The following is a 22746-nucleotide window of genomic DNA, read 5'->3' as shown; positions in this document are numbered from 1 at the left end:
AAGAAAGACATGTACGGTGTGGTGATGTAACTGTGCCACATGTGCTTAATAAAGGCGGCACGTCACATGCACGCCAGAGCGGCCCTGGACGTGTAACAGTGTCCTGTGTGAGCTCTGTGGACTGGGGGGGGGGTGGAGCGTGGCGCAGGGGCCTATGAAGGGGCTATTGCAGCATTCAACAGGCTCCAGCGAGGAGTGACAGAAACATCAATAATATTCCACCTCAAAAGCTTTTTACTTTATCTGTTCCTCACTATTAAAATAAGCTATAAAAATGCAAATAAGTAAGTACAATGTTTGCCAGCACATAACTACAAGTATGCTATGATTTTTCAATAAAAGATTTTTAACGAATAACGATTCTCTGAGAAAGCAAGCAGTATTATTTCTACGCTTAAATTAAATGAAATGGAATGGACAAGGCAGGTGTGCTTTGATGTCCGCAGTTTATACCATTCTGAAAGGCTATGGAGCGATGCCCTTTTCATTGCCCAGGTTCTGATAACGTCTATAGATGGCAGCAGAAAGATGGCTCCGAATATGTTATCGTTAATCAGACCATCTGAAATCAAGCATTTGCTGGGTGATTACACCGAAATGCCTACGGGTAAGGAGCCATGTAATTGGGCACGCTGCTGGGGCTATGGAACTGTAATTGGATTACAGAATTTCAGTGGACTTGGTGCCTGCGCAGTCTCTGAAATGCCTCATGTATCCCTAATGCAAGTACAGCGACTGCAAACCGCCATGCTTAATCATCTACCGTGGTGAATGTAATTCCAACCTGCCATCTGTGTGATGAAACCGTGGATTGCAAATGTTAGATAATAAGCCCAATGTTAAAAAAGATCAAATCACCACCAGGGCAGTCCCTGATGAAATGTGTTAAAAACGGATTCAACCTTGCGCAGTATCTCTTCTTCCTTCAAATCCTTGTCCTATGGTTTGCCGAGGCAATGCTATTTTTGTTTATGGGAGCACTGTTTTCTGTCCGGACAATTCACAGCTGAGGCCAATGGCTAACTTCAAGAAACTTCCGGAATCCCCAGTGATGCTCTGACAACAGTCTCCTGAACCCTCCCATCTACAGTTTGTTTTAGAGAGAGCAGGGTTGCAGAAACACGTTAGGCAATGGGGCAACAGTGACAGAGAAAAAAAGAACACACGACAGCATCCCTCTGAGGAATAAGGTCCTCCTGATCACAAAATCAAGCCACATGAAACTTTTTTATTTTTTTTTAGTTTGGCAGAAATGGTAACAGCAGGCCAGGTTTGAAATGCTGCTTGTTTTGACGATCTGCATGTTTGAAAGTAGGCCCTACATGCAAAATTCAAGAATGCAGCATTCGCAAAATGCCACATTCCGTATTAAAAAAAACCACATACAAACTCTCCTGCACAATTATGAATCAGAAAACAGACAGAAAACAACCGTAAATTCTTTCAATATTGAGCTCCTCTCAGACAGTGGAAGTAGCGACTGTTATGGACTGTGTCAGTTCAGGTGTAAAACTGCCACAAAAGTGCAATCACACCACAGATCAACATGCTGATCGTTGGGGTATTGACGCTGTATGTTCAAAACCTGGTGATTGCATTTGTTGAAGACAGACAACTCAATCAACAGTTGGAGAAAAGACCAGAGGTACAAAGCAGCAGCAGAAGCCCTACTAGGCATCACTCTGCATGCTCAGCAAAGAACACATACCTCCCCTTTAGCAGCTCTAGCAACATATACTCACCTGCATCCTACAGCCAGGGGTGGACTGGCCTATAGGGAACTCTGGAGATTTCGGGGTAGGCCTCTGCACCCTGGGCCTCTTTTGTGCGGTATTTCCAAATGTTCCCGTAGGAAAAGGCTTGGGCTTGCTGAAAACGTGCAATATGGGGCTACTTGGAAAATTATTTCCAGGACCTCTTTTGGTTCCCAGTCCACCCCTGCCTACAGCTGATATGGAGGGAGTAGGAAAGAAGCATTAATGACTACAGTGCCATACTTTGTTTACTCAAAGTTGTGTCTCGGCTGCATTTCTATGCAAAGGGGGGACGTGGGTAAACAGGGTGGGGCAAGGGAATTCTCAAGCCAAGTGGCAGGCTCAACTTAAAACAATGCATGTTTAAAAAAGAATGATAAGAAAAGATGTGCAGATGTCAATTGTCCAAATGTGCGTCCATCTACATTCAACAATGCAAAAATCTATAGCCACATGCACTCCCTGGGGACTACATCTGCAGTCTCCTGTCCAATACAGTCTATTAGCTAGAATAAAGAAATACTCCCGTGCCTGTAGTAGCTAAAACATATATTTGCATGTGAGATATGTGTTTAAGAAACGTTGAGTGATTCCTTTTACTCAAGAAAAACACAATTAATCATGCATTCATTTTTCAAAATGTGTTTTATTTTGTTTTGCATGTGTGTAGCTCATATAAAATGCAATTAATTTAATCCAATCTTTTTAAAGACACAAGTTCAAAGTTTCTTTACGTAGTAACTTTTTCCTTATGATTATTGACTCACATTGATTAAATGTCCATAATTTAATGTTTTTGTTTTTGCTGTCTTTCAATAGCTTGAATTTCCCTTCATTTTGTTTTTATCTTCAAAAATAGGGCAACATAATATAAATATCTACTAAATTCCAATAACCTGATCTACCCTGTCTCTTTTCATTTGTTTCACGATTACTGCAGGTTTCCTTATGGGTTTATCCTTGCCCTCATCCTCTGGAAGTATCCTTATGATCTTATCATTGTCTCCATCCCCTACCCATATTTCACTACTTGGTGTAGCTCATCAGGAGGAACTGTATACATTTATATCTAAAACGAAAGATACCAATATTTTAATTAAGCATTTACATTGACAATTGTGTATTGAGAACATTTTTCAAAGAATACTGAAAAGCATTGCAAATTACAACACTAACCTTTGATAACATGTCGAATGCACCAGTAGATTTGTTATCATGAATTCCAATTCATCATAGTTTAATAATCTTGAATAGTGTTATCCTAAAATTAAAAGGTGATTCGATTTTCTTTTCTTTTTTAATGTTTCTTCTCATATGTTGCCTTAATTTTGATATTCAAGTAATCATTCTAAATTGGAATTTGGAATCCAGAAGCTGTCGATAGTTAGCAACAGTGGGTTAAAGATATTAGTAAAAATATCCTGTAGAATTGTGATGATAGTCATATAAATAGTTGCCTTATTACCTCTTTCAATTTGATTCAAAGTCAGAGTCGCTCTCAGTTCTGGCTGTGTCCACTTTCCCAGTAAAAATACACCTTAAGAATTCAAAGATGGCCTTTATTTACCCATGTGCTTATGACGTAAACGGGTTACATTCTACACGATGATGGCATTGCTTCTCGCACCCACCATGTTCATCACATTACCAATTTTCTCGATTTAAAGAAGGACTTTAATTAAACTTTGTGGGTATGACACCATCAAATTAAATTAAACACAACAGTGTTTGTATTTCACATTCTAATAGTATGCATTCGATAATTTGCCATTTTAACTATTGATTTACACAAATATTTCAACTGTATATGTTTGATCGGTTTGATATTATTCAATTCCTGTTTCTTTACCAATATGTACTCTAATCCAATCCTTTAAACTCCTTAATATTCATGTTTAATTCAAGGATTTACAAAATGTACGTAAATTCAGTCTGAAGACATAAAAAGAACATAGAATTGAAAAGTGTTTTACAGTATGACTTGAATCAATAATAATATTTCGAATTTCTATAACCAAATAAAGAGTCATGAAGAAACATAGAAGATGCCTTGGTCAAAGAAATACCTACAATTCACCAGTCTGTTTAAGACTCGCAAGACACATGTCGATTTTATTTATCATTCTAATTCTTTTTGTTTTAGTAACATGTCCCTATTTATTCATCTGGGTGGCAAATTGATCACGTTCAGACCCATGCATTTGATTTAGCAAAATATTTCATTAGGCTGTTATGTGCGCCAGTGTTGTGCTAGGAAATATTTCAAGTCTGTCTTCCTGATTGCTCTATTGTGTTTCTTCATTACATTTTGAGCTTTTAAATTGTGTTTCCAATCTACCATTTAGAACACTTGCATTTAATCCCATAGATCACATAATTGGTGCAACAATAAACAATTGGAGTTATTAATTGTATGGTTCTAATATATATATATATATTCAGTAAAAAAAATGTTGTTAAAGGGACGTTATGGTTAAGTTGCGCTACTAAAAACCTATGAAATTCAGTGAAAAAACTTTGTTAAAGGGACGTTATGGTTCAAAGTAAAACCGAAAAACCCCTGAAATTCGGCAGTTATGGTAAGATAAGCAACCATAACTCACGCCACCGTGCACTGTTAACACTAACACCCAGGACATCAAAGAGGACATCACAAATGCCATTGATGACATCACTGATGACATCACATGTCTGGTTCTCCCTTTTTTCCGTTTACTGACATATCTAGGCCACATAGTTTTCTTCAGTAACAGTCAGGAAGTAAAAATTGAAAAGGTACTATATTTGTAGAATTAGGGTCAAGTCACATCATATGAAACATATACATAGCGGAAGACACAGGCGAAAGAGAGCAATTCTTTCTGTGCATGAAGATAAACATTAGGGTTATCAGCACTTTCTCATAGTTTTATTTTTATTACTCTACCTTCCCTGTATATGCTCATATTTGTATACATTGTACTCACTCTCCTTTCCTTAGGGTGCAGTCACATCATGTGATACACATACATATGGTAAGTAGCAGCTTTGAAACAGAGCAATAATTTCTCTGCATGAAGACAATCAGTTAGGTTATGAACTCTTTCTGCTGCTACTTCTGCTTTTTTGTTTACTTCACTGTCCCTGTATATACTCATATTTGTATGTGTTGTTGTCTCTTTGTGTTTTGTCTGTAATAATTATGTATTAAGTGGGTTTTATTATCTACTTATTATATGTTTCACAGTACGCAAAACTCTAATAAGAAAGCAGTTATCATTTCACTATTCAACATGGCAAGATTATGAATATTGCACCTTCATCATGTATGCTGCACACACTGCCTATGTTTCTGCATGAGGAGCTTAGTATACTGGATAGAACTTCATAATAGAATGCTATTTATATCAATGCATTGCTTAATGCACTAATTAGCTCATGATATTTATACCCAATGATCCTTGACAGTTTTTGGTCAGCATTATAAGAATCCCTTGTACAGAGTTTTCATGAAAAGTAAATGCACATGTGATGTCATCAGTGATGTCATCAATGACATTTGTGATGTCATCTTTGATGTCCTGGGTGTTAGTGAAAGTAATATTAATTTGCGCAGAAGACAGAACTCTTCTAGATTCATGGAAGCAGAGTCAGCCCATGTCTGTTTTTATGGTTTTTGTGCCTTCTAAAGTACTACTTTGAGCACCTGTCTCCCCCTTATTTTTCAATAAAACCAGAGCCTCAAATTAAACCTAACATTTAGGTCCTCACATCCTCCACTCCCACTCTATCTGAGACAGGGTGATCTGCTCCCCACTGTTCATCCTCTGTTTTCTTGGAGATGTGTTGCTGCAACATTTCCCCGCCTCCTCCACACCCTGTTCTTCCACCAATGATTGTAAAGCACTCTCTTATTTCCCAAAGCTAGGTCGGAACTCAAGACAAACATTAATAATAGTAATAATAGGACAACAAAAAACTTGCTCATAGTAGAATGTCTTTTCTTCCTCTAGCAGTAGGGTTACTGTTTTAAGCTTGGAGCAGCATGAGACTCTAATTCAAGCACAGAAAGTATTTTCCAAACTCAGATCTGAAGGGACAAGAAAGAAGAAGGAGGCCAGAGGGATAAGTGGTTTCAAAGGTAATACCCAAGAACCATTCACATATTTGACCACATACACTCATGATATTAGGAAAACATTGGCATGTGATCCACTCATTAACTTCAACTGAACACATTACATAATCCAAGAAATTTTGATTACTCTTAAAAGATTAAGGGAGTCAAGCCTCTATTATTAATGACATTAAATTACAATAAACTATGCCCCCCAATGCCATGATCTATTGCATGTGTTGTGTTGTAAAAGCAGGCAGGAAACTATGAGAAAAATAAATATAGACACAAAACCAAGTGTATTGCGCTCTCATGAGTAAGCCCTACTATATAGAAAAGCACAGAACTTAGATGATGCACTAAACCAGAAGCTTGAACAGATAAATCTAACATGATAATGAATCTGGTATCATATACAGAGAACATAAAAATCAGATGTCCAAGTGTGTCCTGTCTAGTCAATTAAATGTGTGGTTAAATGGACCACAAGAAGTATTCAACTATCTCATGAGATGCTACAAAAGCTGCACTTCTTGTTTCAAGTTTGGTGCATACAGTGAAATTGTATAGATAAATGTTAAATTGATAAAGCAAGCAGATAAGTGCTGCCTCGTGCAATGGGCTGCACCTTCCAACAATAAGAGGAACACCAGGATTAAAAGCACTACAGTCGAATAAGGACTGAGTGCAATACATCATTCATACAGGATACCACACAATATGGAATGAAATGAGGGAAAGAATGCAATTTACTTCAATGAAATTAGAACATTTATTAAGAATCAAGAGTAGAAAAACTGATCTCAGTTAAAACTACAGATTGATAATTGAAATGAATCTTGTAGACAATCTTATAAAACCATACAAATATACAAAAGTGTAAACAAATGTGACAAACATATATATGCAATAGCACTTCAAATAACTGTGGGACATACAGAATAAATTCTACAAATACAATACAAATGTTATTTCCTGAAAAGACCAGCTCATTTTATATGAAGCTTTCTCATTTAATCAAAACCTATTAAGAACACTAAGCCTATAAAATACTGATTCTGCCAAGTCCCTTCCCTTGGCTGTGGTTTCGCTAGATGGTAGGTAGGCACAGTGGAAATCTTGTGGACAGCACCTAACATAAGACATGGAGACAGCCTTAATGTAAAGCTAGAAGTGCCAACATAATGCATCACTTTATTCTTGAACATTTCTCACCAGTTACTTGTTTCCATATGAGGCAGAACAAAAAAATGACACACAATTTTTCACATGTGAACAATTTACAGAAAACTAAAGAAAATAGGTGCCAATTGAAAAGCAGGAAAACATTAGTAATGTTGAAAATAACACTAGGATATCTTTTCACCTGTAATAAAATAAATCAGAATGTTGGTATGTTTTAAAAATGAAGCACCACAGTCTATCACCTTTTAATTTTTATTGACAATGTGTGCATTGTAATATGATTCTTCTTCACGTTATGTTGAACACAAATGAATGTAGTATAAAGAATATTTAACCAGAAGTGTTTTCAATTTGTCATTAAAATAGAAGTAAATAAGCTTTTCATGCACATTAACTCAACAGAGGCAATGACATGACTTTTGCAAAGTTTATTTTGTTTTCTTCTTCTTGAACTGACCTAAAGGTAAAACTTCACATGTGCCCTCCTTAAATATTACAATGTGGTGGCTTATTTTCCCATTTCAGAGTGAAAAGATGTTTTGTGTGTCTTAATCATGAAAATACTTTAGACTCATGAGGATGAACAAAACACCATTATGACTTGGCCATAAAGTGTAAGTTATAGATGAATTTTACCTTCAGAGCAGACCACCCCAAGTTTGGGATGTTATTTGAAATGTATTGTTGCATTTAATGCTTCAATCAATACTGCATCTGCCCAGTATATAATAATAATGGAGACAAAGTGAAAGAAACACTGCCCCAATAACAATTCTTTGATATAATAAAATAATTTCACAGAAAATATTGTTTTGTTAATCTCTTAGTTTCCTTGTTTAATAAAAGTCCCTAATCCTTTTATAGATCCTAAGTTGTCTGCTTTAATCGTTATGCAAATGTTGTTTCTCTGTTAATGCATCCTAAGTTCTTTGATGAATACTAATTATTGAAAGTTCATACGTTTTATAATGAATCTGTGGTCCTGTAATCGGTTCTATGTGATTTCATCGCTGCACTTTTCATCGCAGGGTTTTTTGCCGTGATTTTTTTTTCGAAAAAAACATCACATTTTTTTTGTTTTTGGGGGGGTAGGGCAACCCACCTAAACCCCACTTTTTTTTCTTCTTTTTTTTACAACCCTAACACCCAAACCTATTTTTTTTAAAATATACAACCCAAAAAATTCAATGTTTTTTTTCGAAAAGAAAATCACGGCAAAAAACCCTGTGATGAAAAGTGCGGCGATGAAATGACGGTATACCCTGTAATCAATCTTTTATTTCTCGTGTTTATTTTTATGTTTTATTTGTATTTATTTATTTATTTATTTAATCCTTTTAGTACTCTATCCTCAATCCTCAATCCCAAGTGGCTCATCAGGAGGATAATTCGCTCAACTTTGTTTCAAAATCCTTAACTGAATTTCACTGGCAACTTCAAATCATTGCGAAATGGCCATGCTGCTGGTTGGGCACCAGTATAATATAGCTGGTGTTTCCAGCGTTTAATACATGCCAGAATTTGCAAAACGTATGAATTCGAAATATTTCGTATTCATCAAAGAACTAAGAATCCATTAATCAAGAACCTGCAAAGCTAAATTATTTGGGATTTCAGAAGGTAGCAAGAGAAACTATTTCCATGATCTATGCCAATGTATAAAAAAGTAATTTAGCAATGTATTCACAGAGCTTCCTGCTTGAGATGTGTAAACTACACACGCCTATGTTCCAAAGCAGCCTTCTGAATTTGCAGACAAGTTATCAAGTTATATGGTAAAATCATGCTAACAGAAAATAATTACTGGCATTAACATCTAAACCAAAGAAGACAAGAACCCTTTAAGGGATGACACTATAATCTCTAGCAGTTATCTGTAAACAATCATCCCCACTGAGAAGGAACATTTACTCATTCATGAATCAATTCAAAGACAATTGGTCAATCATGTACATACATGATCCCATCAAAGTAAATTTGATTTGTGAGGGTAAAATTCATGTTGACTTATCGATGACTGGGGCAGAAAAGCTTTTGAAAGAGCTCCCTTCCATTTCTTTATCCAAATACTGACCACTGCAAACAGATGCACATCTGTCTGTTTCTGCTGTACAGTATGACATTCAACTGACCACCACATTTAGCATCGGACATTTAGCTACAAATGAGCACCATGAGAACAAGAACTCAATCAATGCAATTCCTTGCTAGTGCTTGCCTAGACCCAAGAACAGGCCAACAATAATTGCTATATTTATTCTCTCTTGGGGTGCACAAAAAAATGGAAACAAACAGATTAAATTAAGGCATAAATAAAACCCCACATTGTGAGAGAATTGCAGATGATGTAGCCATTATGATAACATTAAACAGAGGCAGGGCTCGGCTCAGTGCCCAGCTGCTGTCCACAACAGTTTAGAAGCATAGGTAAATGTTGAACATATTGGGCGACGGGGAGGAAGATCGGGTTGTCTGCAAAGATGTCAAAGGTGCTCGAGAGGAAAGTTGGGGATACTGAGGGATCCCTTCAGTCTTCGCAAAAGGAGTGGAAAAGAGGTAGCATTCGGGGAAGGGCAGAACACATTGGAACAAGGAGGAATTAAAATATGTAATGAAACAATTACATTATTGCAAACATTAAACGAGAAAGTATTATAACGCAAAAAGATTGACATATATTGCTAATATTAAGGCTGATCAAATTCAGGAAGTGGGCTAAAACGACCTCCTTGTGTGTGATTTCATGACAAATGAAGAATACATGGAAAACTCATCTAAGAATATGGAAAGTCATAAGAACAACTGTGTTCTGCTTGCAAGAAACACATCTCATATAGAGCATTTTAAAGGACAACAGACATTCGTAAGCACACCTATAGTATCAAAAGAAGGGAACAATATCATTCTGGATCCAAACCATAAAATCATCCTAATATTGTTAAAATACCAGCTGGGTCATTGTCCACCAGAGCATGCAATGAAATAAAAGCCATAATAAATGTGTAATATGTTTCTTATACGACGCTAAGAGAATTTTAGATTGTAGGCTGAATTGGTACTTAAGCTACGCACATACGGTGGCCGTATCATATGGCATGGTCATTTTAACGTACACATTAATACTATGGGCCTCATTACACAGATGGCGGTGAACCAAGGTGCTCTTAGCACCTTGGTCCATGCCGGTAAAATACTGGCACCGCCTTGGTGGAAAGGGGAATTACCGCCCTATTCCAAGGTCGGTGGGGCGGTAATTCCCCCTTCCCCCATTGCCCTTCCCCATTCCCATTTTTGCCCCATAGGGCATAATGGGAATGGGGAAGGTGTTAATTACGGCACCGCAAATTGCGGTACCGTAATTAGCTCCCTGGTCCCTTTGCGTGTTGGTTTTTAACGCCTGCAAAAAGCAGGCGTTAAATTCCCCAAACCGCAAAGGTACCTCGTAGTAACGCGGTAAGGGTTTACCGGTACCGGTAAACCCTTACCGCCTACCGTGTAATGAGGCCCTATGGGTAATGCTTGAAGAGCAACTACAATAACACATGAAGAAGTTTTAATTCAGGCTATTTTCTGATCTCCATCTTACTTTAATTTTAAAAAAAATAGTTTTATAGCCAATTTGATCTCTAAGGGCATTCTATCCATAATAGACATCATAATCCATTTTTATAAAAGCATATAAAAAAGCGTAGTGAAGACAGATATTTGATTGGTCTGTACTCAAAGATAATGCATACACAGAGCAGATGAATTTGAACATAGCAACATACTTAGAGTTTACTCTTCACAGTGGAGGTGTATCTGTACTGTGGTGGACACTGCAAACAGCTATTAGAGCTGAGACATGCAGCTTTATTAAAGACTACAAAAGTGTGACAACTACAACAACATAGCTAGGCATGCACTCTTTATTATAAACTTTTATTAACCATGAAAAATATGACAATATATAATTTTTAAATGTTTAACAATGTTCACAGTTATGCAGCCAAAATCTCACTGTGTGTGAATTATTATTATCATTATTATGGTATTTAATGTGTGTGGACCTAGCTTCAATGAGCAACAGAGCGCTTTACAGAGCTATACAACAATACAGATGCACAACAGAACGCTTTTTAGAAGTAACAACAGAACAGATATACAGGTGGTGGTAGGATACACAGGAGGCCAGAGGAGGAGTACAGCTGTGCTGGGTGGCGGGGAGGAGAGGGGCAGGTGGTGTCTACTGAGTCAGGTAGCTCGAGTGGCGAAGTGATGGCCTAGTTGTTGGGTAGGATAGCCTCCTTGAAGAGGTGGATCTTGAGTTCTTTTCTGAATTGTAGGAGCGTAGGGGTGAGTATGATGCTGACAGGGAGGAGGTTCCATAGTCTTGGGGCATAGGCAGAGAAGGATTGTTTTCTGGTCATTTCCTTTTTGCCGCGGTGGATTTCAAGTCTGCACATTTCCTGGCTTCTGGTGATGTGCTGTCCACCGACGATGCTGTGAAGTAGCTGGGTGACTTGAGGGTGGCTGCCCTGTAGATGATGCAAGACTTAAAGGTGGTAGATGTGTGCAGTCAGACAGTCAGACCCAGTGAATTTCGTTGAGGGTCGGGGTGATGTGGTCCTATCTGCGTAGACCCTGGATGAGGCGCGTAGCCGCATGTAGGACACTTCGCAGGGGCACATGGGAGGACGACGTGAGTCCTATCAAAGGAGACTCATGCAGGCTTACCTTCAAAGACATATTCCATCGACAATGGGCAATGGTAATATTGCATCAATGTAGAACTTTAAGAAAACACAGAAAGTAAATACCGAAAACAAACAAAAATGTATTAAGGTGTGTATGATACAGAACAGATAACTGTAAAAAGTACAGCTCTTTTTACCACAGAACCCAGCTGCCCACTACTTAGCCATTGCTACAAATCTATTTGACAACATTCAAAATGTCAAGAGTTGCAAGACAACCCCCTGTTTGCGATGCACATCTGAGCAATACCATGGCCTTATAAATAAATAGCACTGTGTACGATAAGAGTTAAACTAAATAAAATACTCATATAAGGACCATGGTTACTCAATCTAAACTCTGTGAAGAGAAATGTGATTCACACTTTGCTCATGACTGTCAGGTTGTAGCTAGGCCTTTCTTGTTCACTACTTTAGAGAAATTAAGCTCTGGAAACTATGTTTCAAACAACGAGCCCCATTAAGAGTTTGGCAGAATATTGGTGTTATATCCACCAATTTACCACCAAATATATTTTCAGTTACTGGTACTCTGTCTTGTGGGCTTACCACAGGATTAGGAGAAATGGTATGGCATTGTAACTCCCCATTTTTGGAATCTATATAAATCTATGGAGATGTTGCCAGATTTACTGCATTTAGTAATACCAGTTGATAAATCTGCCAATTTTTGGAGATAAAGTTGAGGGTTTAACTCCAGCATTTTGCTGGAGGTGAATCATAGACTTTACATTCAAACTTAGAATTCAGATGTGCAGTAAAAGTGGTCTTAATTCCATTACTGTCAAAAATTGGCAGTAACAGAATTATTCTCACTCTGTCACTGCAACACCAAACTCGTAACGATTTCTAACCAAAAATAAACAGAAGATCTATAAGAACTGTAAATCGGAGCAAACATCACAACATGAAAACAGACATCATGCCTACTCATTTTTTTTTCAAAGAAACATAGTAGCACCAGGACAATTACTAAAATAACAAGAATACATGCAAACGACAAAAATGTTAATTATAAGAAGCGGGAGAAACAGAATTTTAACAATTTTAATCAGCAACTTCATAAAAAACAGAACACATTTATAAATGAGGAAATTATGGAATCCGGTTTGAGGTTTTTCACTCCAACTTGTTCACAATGTTGATCCCCCACACACATATTCATGGCCATGGAAATGTAGACATGTGGAGAATATTGTGCAGCAGTATCCCAATGGCACAAATCTCCTAACAATGTGTGGTAGGAGGGCAATATGAGGAGCTGCCAGCCCTTGGTGGGTTAACAGGGAACTGAGCATGTGATTGGCCATGAAGAGAAAGGAGCCAGAGGTGGAAGATTAGGAGGAAGTGGTGGTAAAGGGAGATAGATTGGTGGGTCGAATAAGAGAAGGGTCATGGATTGGGCACAACTTAAGGGGCATGAGGTTGGCGATGAGGGAATTAGAGTGAGTTATTGAAGATTGAACAATGAACCCCCTGACATCGATAACTGGCTCTTTCCTATGAAACACGAGTGCTTCATAACCCAGCTGGTCACTTGCTTCAAGTTCCTTAGGTCGAACATCTCCAGTCATCTCTCCTTCAATCGGTACATAGCAAAGAAGACACAAATGGCTTGCTGCCAGGTTTCGCACCTGCAGAAAATCAAACTCTTCATGATAGAAAAGAACTTCAAATCTGATGTCCATGCCATGGTCCTCCTATACCTTGATGGTGGCAATTCAATTATGGAAAGCCTTTCACTGAATACCCTGGCACTCCTGAAATGTGTCCTAAAGCTGCAACATGAGTCATCAAGGGGCTCTGCAAATTCAACCACATCACCCAGATCCTCATCGAAATGCACCGGCTCCTGATGCAAACACGTATCTGCTTCAAATCCTGCTGCATCATCTACAAGGATGTAGACGTGAAGTCCCCAGTCTGCCTCACTCAGAAGCTCAGCATACCTGCAGCGCTATCATGTACCACAAGTAAGGACCTGTACAAACTTGAACTCCGCTGGTGCAGGAAGGAAAGAACCAGAAGACCGGCCTTCTCTGTCTTTGTCCCGGGACTTTGGAAACCCCTCCCCATCAAAACCAGACTTGCTCCCTTGCGTCTACATTTTGAAAAGTAGCACAAGACTCTCCTTTTCAAGGAATGCTTCCTCCCTAACACCTAGGTCCAAACCCTTCACTCCCCACCCTTCCTTAGACTGGGTAATCTATCCCGCTGTTTCTCCCCTGGTTGCTTTTAGATCCCTTGCTGCCAAATTGACCATCTTTGCCCACTATTAGCTCTGTGCTCCTTTTTATCTCTGCTTCCATCCCCATGTCCTTCCCCCTATGATTTGTAAAGCATTCCATTGCTGCAAGAAGCTAGGTTCATAATAATAATAATAATAATAATAATAATAATAATAATAATAATAATAATAATAATAATAATAAGTATTATTATAAACCCACACCAGCCATCTTTGTATAATTATTTTGTGTAAACAAGTAAAATGCACATGTAACCTTTCAGCCCCTCTCCAAACCAGAATGGCGAGCCCCTCAATTTCCCCTTTCTTGCCTTGCTCAGCCTGTTTGCCCAGAAATAAGGAAAACTGACATAGTGATGTGTGGTAGGAAAATGCTTGTGGCATCTTTTGTTAGGAAGGAGTTAATTTAAACAAGTGCATACATCCTCCCAAAGTCACCTTGGATGCTTCCCAAGGCTCTTCCACATAAGCACACAGTTCAGTGGTGAAAAACATCTCCCAGTGAGCTGCTCGCCATACACCTGTCCCTTATTAATATCCCTCTCTATTCAACCCACCCACTACATCCCTTCCTTTCATTTTCACGTTGTTGTTTTTTCTTGGTGTCCCTCTTGGCCTCACGGCCAGTCTTGTGACCTGTTGTTGCACCTTGGTGTCTCTTTACACCAATTCCTCTCACCCTCCATGTCCCAAAGGCTCCCTAAGGACTTGCACCACAGGGCCGGGCATAGGGCACTGTTATCGAACTTTTGGCTTTATAAACCTCGTGTGGTTCCTACGCGGGTGTGCCCTATAACCCCTCCTTGGTAATCAAGGCAAAGAAGAAAATAAAACATGCATTAGTAAACCAAAGGGAAGCATACCCTCCTGAGGGGGAGGGCGGGAAGTCTTAAAATCCAAGCACATACAATAAACCCATGCATCAAGGCACTTCACTGTTAAGTAGGAGCCTGCAGGGACCCTGCCCCTTCCACTGCCCACCCATGCTGGAGATTGCATGAGCCACACCTCAACCCACATAATTGACCCACACCAGACGTCTGTGCCCAACCCTATCCCTTCCAGAATGTTCTCCTCCTGTTTTTTTAATATTATTATTTTTGTACCCACTACACCCCTTTATCCACCTAAAATGAAACTGGCTCCCAAATCCTCTCCCTACCTACAATAAAGGGCAATGTCCCCGGATGTACGCTGTGTAGGGTGTTGCTACTAAGGGGTGACATGCATCAAGTCCTTGGGGGTTTAGAATAGCATTCAACAAATCCTGCGTTGATCCTTATGCTTAACACTGATGCAATAGCTATAATGGATAACCATGGCAACGCTTAATGAAGCAGAGACTATACTTTAAACCAAATAACACACATCCAAGAAACCACTGAGGTGCTACGACGATTGCCCAAATTAATAAATAAAACTAGATAAAACATAAATGAATAAACGTGTACTGATTTCAGCGCCTACTAAACTTTGAGCGCACGTTTGGTGTCTTTAAGGTGGTCAGTAGGGAGCTATGTGTGTGACTTGTTTCTTAAATCCAAAAAAAACAAAAAAACAAAAACAAAAGGAGAGTGCTTCATTTGGAAATGTCACCATGAGGTCGAAAAAGTGATGTCACTTCTGGGTTCTGTAGTGTCTGTGCCTTTAAGAAAGACACGCGCGGCGGAGTGATGCAACTGCCGTGTGTGCTTAACAAAGGGGCCACATCACGTTCGTGCCAGAGCGCGCGTGGAGCCCTGACGTGTAACTGTGTCCGTGTGAGCTCTCTGGACAGGGGAAGGTCGAGGGGGGCTATTGCAGTATCAGTATACAACATTGGCGACGAGGGGGTCGCATCAGATCCCACAGACCCGCAGGGTCTGTGCAGCAGTGAGTGCAAAGCAGATTAGTGTGTTCATAACGTTTTTCTCATGCCATGGGATCACCGCCTGTGAAGTGGTCATCTGCCATTTTGTAACCATGTGTTGAGGGAGGTCACGGCTCCTACAGGAGTGCTCGTGCCCTTCTCAGGCACAAATCTTTGGAAACCCCACTGAAGGGGGAAGACATTTTCACATCGGAGTGTGAAACACGTGCTGCAGCACATTTAAGGAGGAATACTGGCAAACGCAAGGGACTGGTTCTGCCATGCACTACAGGAGCTTCAAGTTGTGCAACCATTTACCATATGCACCCATGCTGAGTGTGGGTAGGCAGACGCTGTGGAATAATTTGCATTTATATTGCTCTACGAACCCTCAGGCATCTGAGTGCTGATTATTATTACCCATGGTGTGTCTTGCTCATTTGTCAACCTCGGTAGGATGAAAGGCTGAGTTTGGCCTGCCTGGATTCGAACCTGCGTCGGCAGACTCTGCACGAATGTCAAAGCGAGCACTCTACTCGCTGTGCTATCTGACCAGCTGTGTGTGTCAAGACCGCCATCCATCAGGCCTACCAACACGCTCACTTTTTCTGGTGAGTTGCGGCCCTTGGGCAGGGTGACGATGGTGCCTATTTGCTCACCACAGTCATAGAAGATGAAAAGAAGGTGGATGGAGAGCTAGCAGCAGTGGCCCCGGGAGGTGCGCGTGTCCTGCGGGAACAAGGCGCATTGGCGCTCATGCCAGAGTTTGATGTGTCTGGAGCCCCGTCGAGTTTGGGCCCCAGGTAGAGGGCTTGGATAGACCGAATAGACATCAAAGCCACAGGAGAAACAGATGATGAAAGCAAAGTGGCAACACTCCTGTACTCTGCTGGACCGGTGGTTCACAAGATTTATCAATCTCTCCGGCTGCTTGACGAGACATATGCGGGGACCAAGAATGCATGCCCCTTGCCAACGTCGATTATGATTATCGACGATTACGATTATTTCAGGGCCAACTCCGACAGATGGTGATATATTGTGCTTGGGATAATGAGGATAGCATGGTCAGCAATTAGCTCATCAAAGGGTGAACGTCAAGCAAATTGCGGCATCAGGTGCTGTGGGAGCCTGGACTCATGCTGCCATGGATTTTGGAGTTGGGAACATTCCATGAGGTGGCAGAAACAAGAACATACAAGATGGACACTTTTCTTCGACCTGCGAAGAGTGGAGAGGTGTGTGCTGTGGGGCGTGACTAAGGCATGAGAGGAGCCTGTTGACCGATAAGCCAGCCCAGAGACAGAGGAGGGCGGAACCCAGAGTCATGCCTGAAGTGTGGCTTTGACTTGCCGCACCTGGCGGATTGCCCCGCTCAAGGTAAAGCGTGCAGGAGGTGCGTCATGATGGACCACTATACACGCATGTGCCGTGCACCGCTGCCAGTGGTGGTACAGAAGGGGCCCATTTGTGCGGGTTTCTTAAGACAACAACGCCCATCAACCATGGCTCTGGTGGACCAAGAAGAGGAAAGGGCACATGAAGTGCCAGAGGAGAATTAAGATGATGAGAACGTCTTTTTCATATCGAGTGTCAGTGTGCTAAGGGCAAAGACCTGACGATAACCGAAATGCACTGTGAGCGTGGATGTTTCACCAGTGCCAGCAGTGGTGGATACCGGCGCCTCCGTAAACATGATGGCCAAAATGCACTACGAAGCAGTGGTCGAGCCCCCGAGTCCGCAGCAGCCCAAAGCCTGCATCTTTGTGTTTGGAGGAGAGCAGCCAATTCCCCTGCTGGAGGCTTTTGTGGGAAAGGTTGAGCATGTTGGCAATGCAATCAGGGCCTGCTTTTACATCACAGAGGTGAGCCACAACACATTTCTGAGTTGCACAGCTACTGAGGCCTTAGATATTGTCATCTTTGCCTATGGCGTTTGGTGGACTTTTTGAAGGAATTGGCCAGCTGGTCGGTGAGCCAGTGCGGCTCCACATTGATGAATCAATACAGCCAGCCACTCTGAAACTTTGGAGGATTCCATTCCGCATGTACGACTTAGTGGACAAAGAGCTGGAGGAAATGGTGGGACTAGATATCATTGAGAGAGTGGATGGACCGACACCCTGGGAGTTCTCCATAGTGGTTGCCAGAAAACTGAATCAACCTGACGCGGTTTGGATCTGCATTGATATGAGGCTGCCAAACAAAACCATCAAGAGGGAGAGGCACCTCACGCCAACGATAGATGATATCATTGCAGGGTTACAAGGAGCGAAATTCTTTTCAAAGCTTGATCTCCATGCAGGTTACCATCAGGTCGTTCGGCATCCCGATTCAAGAAACATAGCGACTATCACTGAGCCCCGGAGGCGGTACTTGTTCAAGCACCTGAGTTTTGGTGTGTCATTGGCAGCTGAGGATTTTCAGAACATAATACGTGGGGCCCTGGATGATCTGAAGGGCTCCTGAACATTAGCAATGACATTCTTATGTTCGCTAGGAAAGAAACGGAGCATATGGCACATCCTCATGAAGACACTCGAGCGTATTCAAGAGTTGGGACTGACCTTACATCAAGAAAAGTGTGAATTCTTGCGAACAAGCATAGGATTATTCGGGTTCGTCTTCCAAGCAGGGGGAGTTTCGGCGAACCCTAGGAAGGTCTAGGACATCGGAGAAGCCAGGCCACTGGAGAACGTGACGGAGGTCCAGAGTTTTCTGGGTATGGTCACATACGGTGGCCGATTTATCAAGAACCTGGCCACGCGATCTGAAGGCCTAAGGAGCCTCACCAGGAAGGGCTCCAACGGAACAGGTGGCGTTTGATGACGTGAAAAGTGTGCTAATGGCAGAGGACACTATGACGCCTTTGATCCCTCGATGTCATCAGAGATTGTCGTAGATGCCAGCCAATTCGGGGTGGGGGCAGTCGTAATACAAAAGGACGGCGGTGGAGAGCAGCGGTACTCCCAGATAGAATGGGATGCCTTGGCAGTGCTGTGGGGATGCCAGCATTTCTGTTTGTACATGCTAGGCCAGCCCGTGACTACTGTGATGAACCGTACGCCATTGCTGCCTATTCTTGCAGGGTCATCGGCAAAGCCGCCAGCCAGGATCGAGAAGTGGATGCTCGCCCTGTTGAAGAACTGGGTGTCACTGATCTACTGGCCAGGAACCAACAATGCAGCCTACTATCTGTCACAGCATCCCCGAGCCAGAGAATGTGCTGAGAAGGACGCAAGTGTCGAAGACGCTGACGAGTATGTCCATCCAAGATCTTGAAAAAGCATCTGAGTGTGACAAGTGCTTCCAGAACCTACGTGGCATACTCTGGTCAGGTGACTGGAAGTCGGTAATGGAAGAGAATGCAGGAAGCATGTACGACACATGTGTAGCTTTGGAGAGTGTGGGAAGAACTGAGGTTAGTGGAGTCAGGCCTATTGCTGCTGGCAGACCGGATGGTTGTGCCAGCGAGAAGATACACCAAGTGATTGAACTGGCTCACAAAGTTCACCAGGGTCTGGCCAAGACCAAGGCATGACTACGGCTCAAAGTGTTGTTCCCTAACCTGGAGAGGCAAGTGGAGGAGTTTGTGGCCTTGTGTGTGTGGTGCCAGGCAGCCTCGCCCATGCAACGTGACCGACAAAGTGAATGCATGCCAAGGGGTATGCAACCTGTGGAGACGTTACATGCAGATTTTGGTTACACCGAGAGGAGTGTCCACTTCTTGATGGTGGTTGACCAGTGGTCATGTTACCCCAAAGTGGAGTTTGTTGAGTCAATGGTTTTTGATAACATGGCGGTGGCCCTCGAAAAGATCTTTGCAACACATGGACTACCCCAGACTCTGTGTTCTGACAATGGACCACCATTCCAGGAAGGAAGTTTTGCAAAGCTGATGGAAGAGTATAGAATCCAGCACAGGAAGGTTAGGCCAATCTGGTCTTGTGCCAATGGCGAGACTGAGAGATTCATGAGGATGCTAAACAAGGTGTTACGGATTGCGCACAGACAAGGTCAGGGGCTGCGTTGCATGCTATACCAATTTCTTGGCGAGTATCGAACTACTTCTCATGGCTCTACTGGATTCCCCCCGGCTGAGGCCATGTTCCAAAGGTGCCAGAGAGGTCTGATGCTGGATGTGGTGCTGAGGGAGCCAGCCGTGATTGATTATGAACAGGTGGAATGGAAAAGGAGACAGTGGACTGAGAGTGAAAATATAAGAAGGGGCTCTGCCAACAGCAACTGGCTTTCGGCGATGAGGTGCTGGTCAGAAACTGTCACCCCCAAGGAAAGATGATGCTGAACTATGAGCCTACCCCTCTGGACATTGTAGCAGTAAAAGGGTCGATGGTGACAGCATCGGATGGGCGATTGATGATCACCAGGAACGCCAGCTTTTTCAGGAAGGTGGGGGAGGCTCTCCAGCTGGAGGCCACCACCAGAAGAGAAGCAAGCCAAAGTGTCAGATGAAGGAGGAGGTTCGGCAGGTACGTCGGTTCCCCTGGATCGATGGGACACAGGTGTCACGCTCACCTGGTCTCTGCGGAGGCATTGGGGCACGGTTGCAGCCCTCCCGGGGGTGAGTTTGCTGGGGTCCAACTTTGCCCTCTGCGCTTATGTGGTGACTGGTGGTAATAGGTGATGCTGTTCGGGACTGCTCCTGCATGGAGAATAGAGGGCGTGAGTATGCCAGCTTGTGCGCCTGATCCCTTTCCAGACCCCTTCTCCCAAACCGTGGTACCCGTGGGATGCGCTGTCCCTGGAAAGCTCACCTGTTGATTAGATTTGGCGAGCACTACATCCTGCTGCTTCTGGCAGGGGCGCTTGTATGATCTGGACCGAGTTCCTTCACTGGTCCCTTGTACGTGGTAGTTCAGTCCTGCTGCAACTGAGCCACTATACTTCAAGTAAGGGTTCTTGTTTGCCTTTGTCTTTCCTCGTCTGTTTTTGTTGTATTGTAAAGTTTGTTGTCTTGTATTGCTGTCCGTTCCACTTTTGATGTTTGCTCTTTTGCTTTCTTCCCTTGCAGGTGATGTTGCTGGCCCGGCAGAAGCTGCGGAGCTGGAGGCGATAGCCGGAGAGAATGAGGAACGAAGCTGCAGCGGTACAGTAGCTGGTAAATTGTTAACGTGCAGGGTTCAAATGCAGCACAGCCCTAGGCTGGATGTTCTAACCTTGTCTTTCTTCTTCTTCACAGGGTCCAAGTTCGTGGATGCAGAGTGCGATGCTGCGGTGTCGGGATCAAGATCACTGGATGTCAGGAGATAAGTCTGCAGATGAAGCGATGAAGCACCGGTTTCCTGGAGTTAAGTATGCAGGAGAACACCTGGTTTCAAAGGTAAGTAAACTGGTCCAAGTGGTGGTGAGCGTCACGTTGGACGCGAGTGCACAGTAACACGAATCACCTGCCTTAAGGATGGAGCAGCTTATATAGCCGAGCTTCTGAAGCCACGCCCACCAGTTTCAGTCTGCCTGCCACACCCTGCCACACCCGATGAGTCAGCACATGAAGACCAGGCTTAGGGAGCCACACCCGATGAGTCAGAACATGAGGATGTTCTCTGGAATAAAGGCTTTCAGCTCCTGGAAAGTTCTTGTAAAATAAAAGCACTTCTACACTGAAATAAAGTGTTTCTACTCACATCTCTATGTGAGCCTGGCGTCAAAGGTGCAAGGACTGAGTCCAGCCAGAGCCCCTGTGTTTATAGGTCCCAAAGGGACATAAGTGAGTCAAGTGACCCATTGCCCCATCACTAGATGGTGTGGTTTTTGTGTTCTGGGGCCTGTGGCCATGACAACAGGTGAGGAGAGTCCATGCCGGGAGGGGGCTGAAGGTATCCCCAGAGAGTGGTGAGGGGGAGGCCTACCCACCTCAGTGACTATGTACTGAACTCCTGATCTGACTCTCATGAAGGAAACTGGGACCCAGCCAACTGTTGTGGCATGCCCAGTACACCGTACTGGTCATTGTTAGTTCTATAAGGTGGGGGACATTATATTGTGTGCTGTGTTTTGTTGTTATGATAAAGGAGGGGTGTATTGTCTGTGTCTTTAAGAAAGACATGCACGGTGTGGTGATGTAACTGTGCCACGTGTGCTTAATAAAGGCGGCACGTCACATGCACGCCAGAGCGGCCCTGGACGTGTAACAGTGTCCTGTGTGAGCTCTGTGGACTGGGGGGGTGGAGCGTGGCGCAGTGGCCTATGAAGGGGCTATTGCAGCATTCAACAGGCTCCAGCGAGGAGTGACAGAAACATCAATAATATTCCACCTCAAAAGCTTTTTACTTTATCTGTTCCTCACTATTAAAATAAGCTATAAAAATGCAAATAAGTAAGTACAATGTTTGCCAGCACATAACTACAAGTATGCAATGATTTTTCAATAAAAGATTTTTAACGAATAACGATTCTCTGAGAAAGCAAGCAGTATTATTTCTACGCTTAAATTAAATGGAATGGAATGGACAAGGCAGGTGTGCTTTGATGTCCGCAGTTTACACCATTCTGAAAGGCCTTGGAGTGATGCCCTTTTCATTGCCCAGGTTCTGATAACGTCTATAGATGGCAGCAGAAAGATGGCTCCGAATATGTTATCGATAATCAGACCATCTGAAATCAAGCATTTGCTGGGTGATTACACCGAAATGCCTACGGGTAAGGAGCCATGTAATTGGGCACGCTGCTGGGGCTATGGAACTGTAATTGGATTACAGAATTTCAGTGCCTGCGCAGTCTCTGAAATGCCTCATGTATCCCTAATGCAAGTACAGCGACTGCAAACCGCCATGCTTAATCATCTACCGTGGTGAATGTAATTCCAACCTGCCATCTGTGTGATGAAACCGTGGATTGCAAATGTTAGATAATATGCC

This window comes from Ambystoma mexicanum, chromosome 2q (assembly GCF_040938575.1).
Source record: "Ambystoma mexicanum isolate Mex_15411 chromosome 2q, UKY_AmexF1_1, whole genome shotgun sequence".
Classification (NCBI taxonomy): domain Eukaryota; kingdom Metazoa; phylum Chordata; class Amphibia; order Caudata; family Ambystomatidae; genus Ambystoma; species Ambystoma mexicanum.
The sequence above is the reverse complement of the archived record's forward strand: the minus strand, read 5'-3'. Positions refer to the sequence as shown.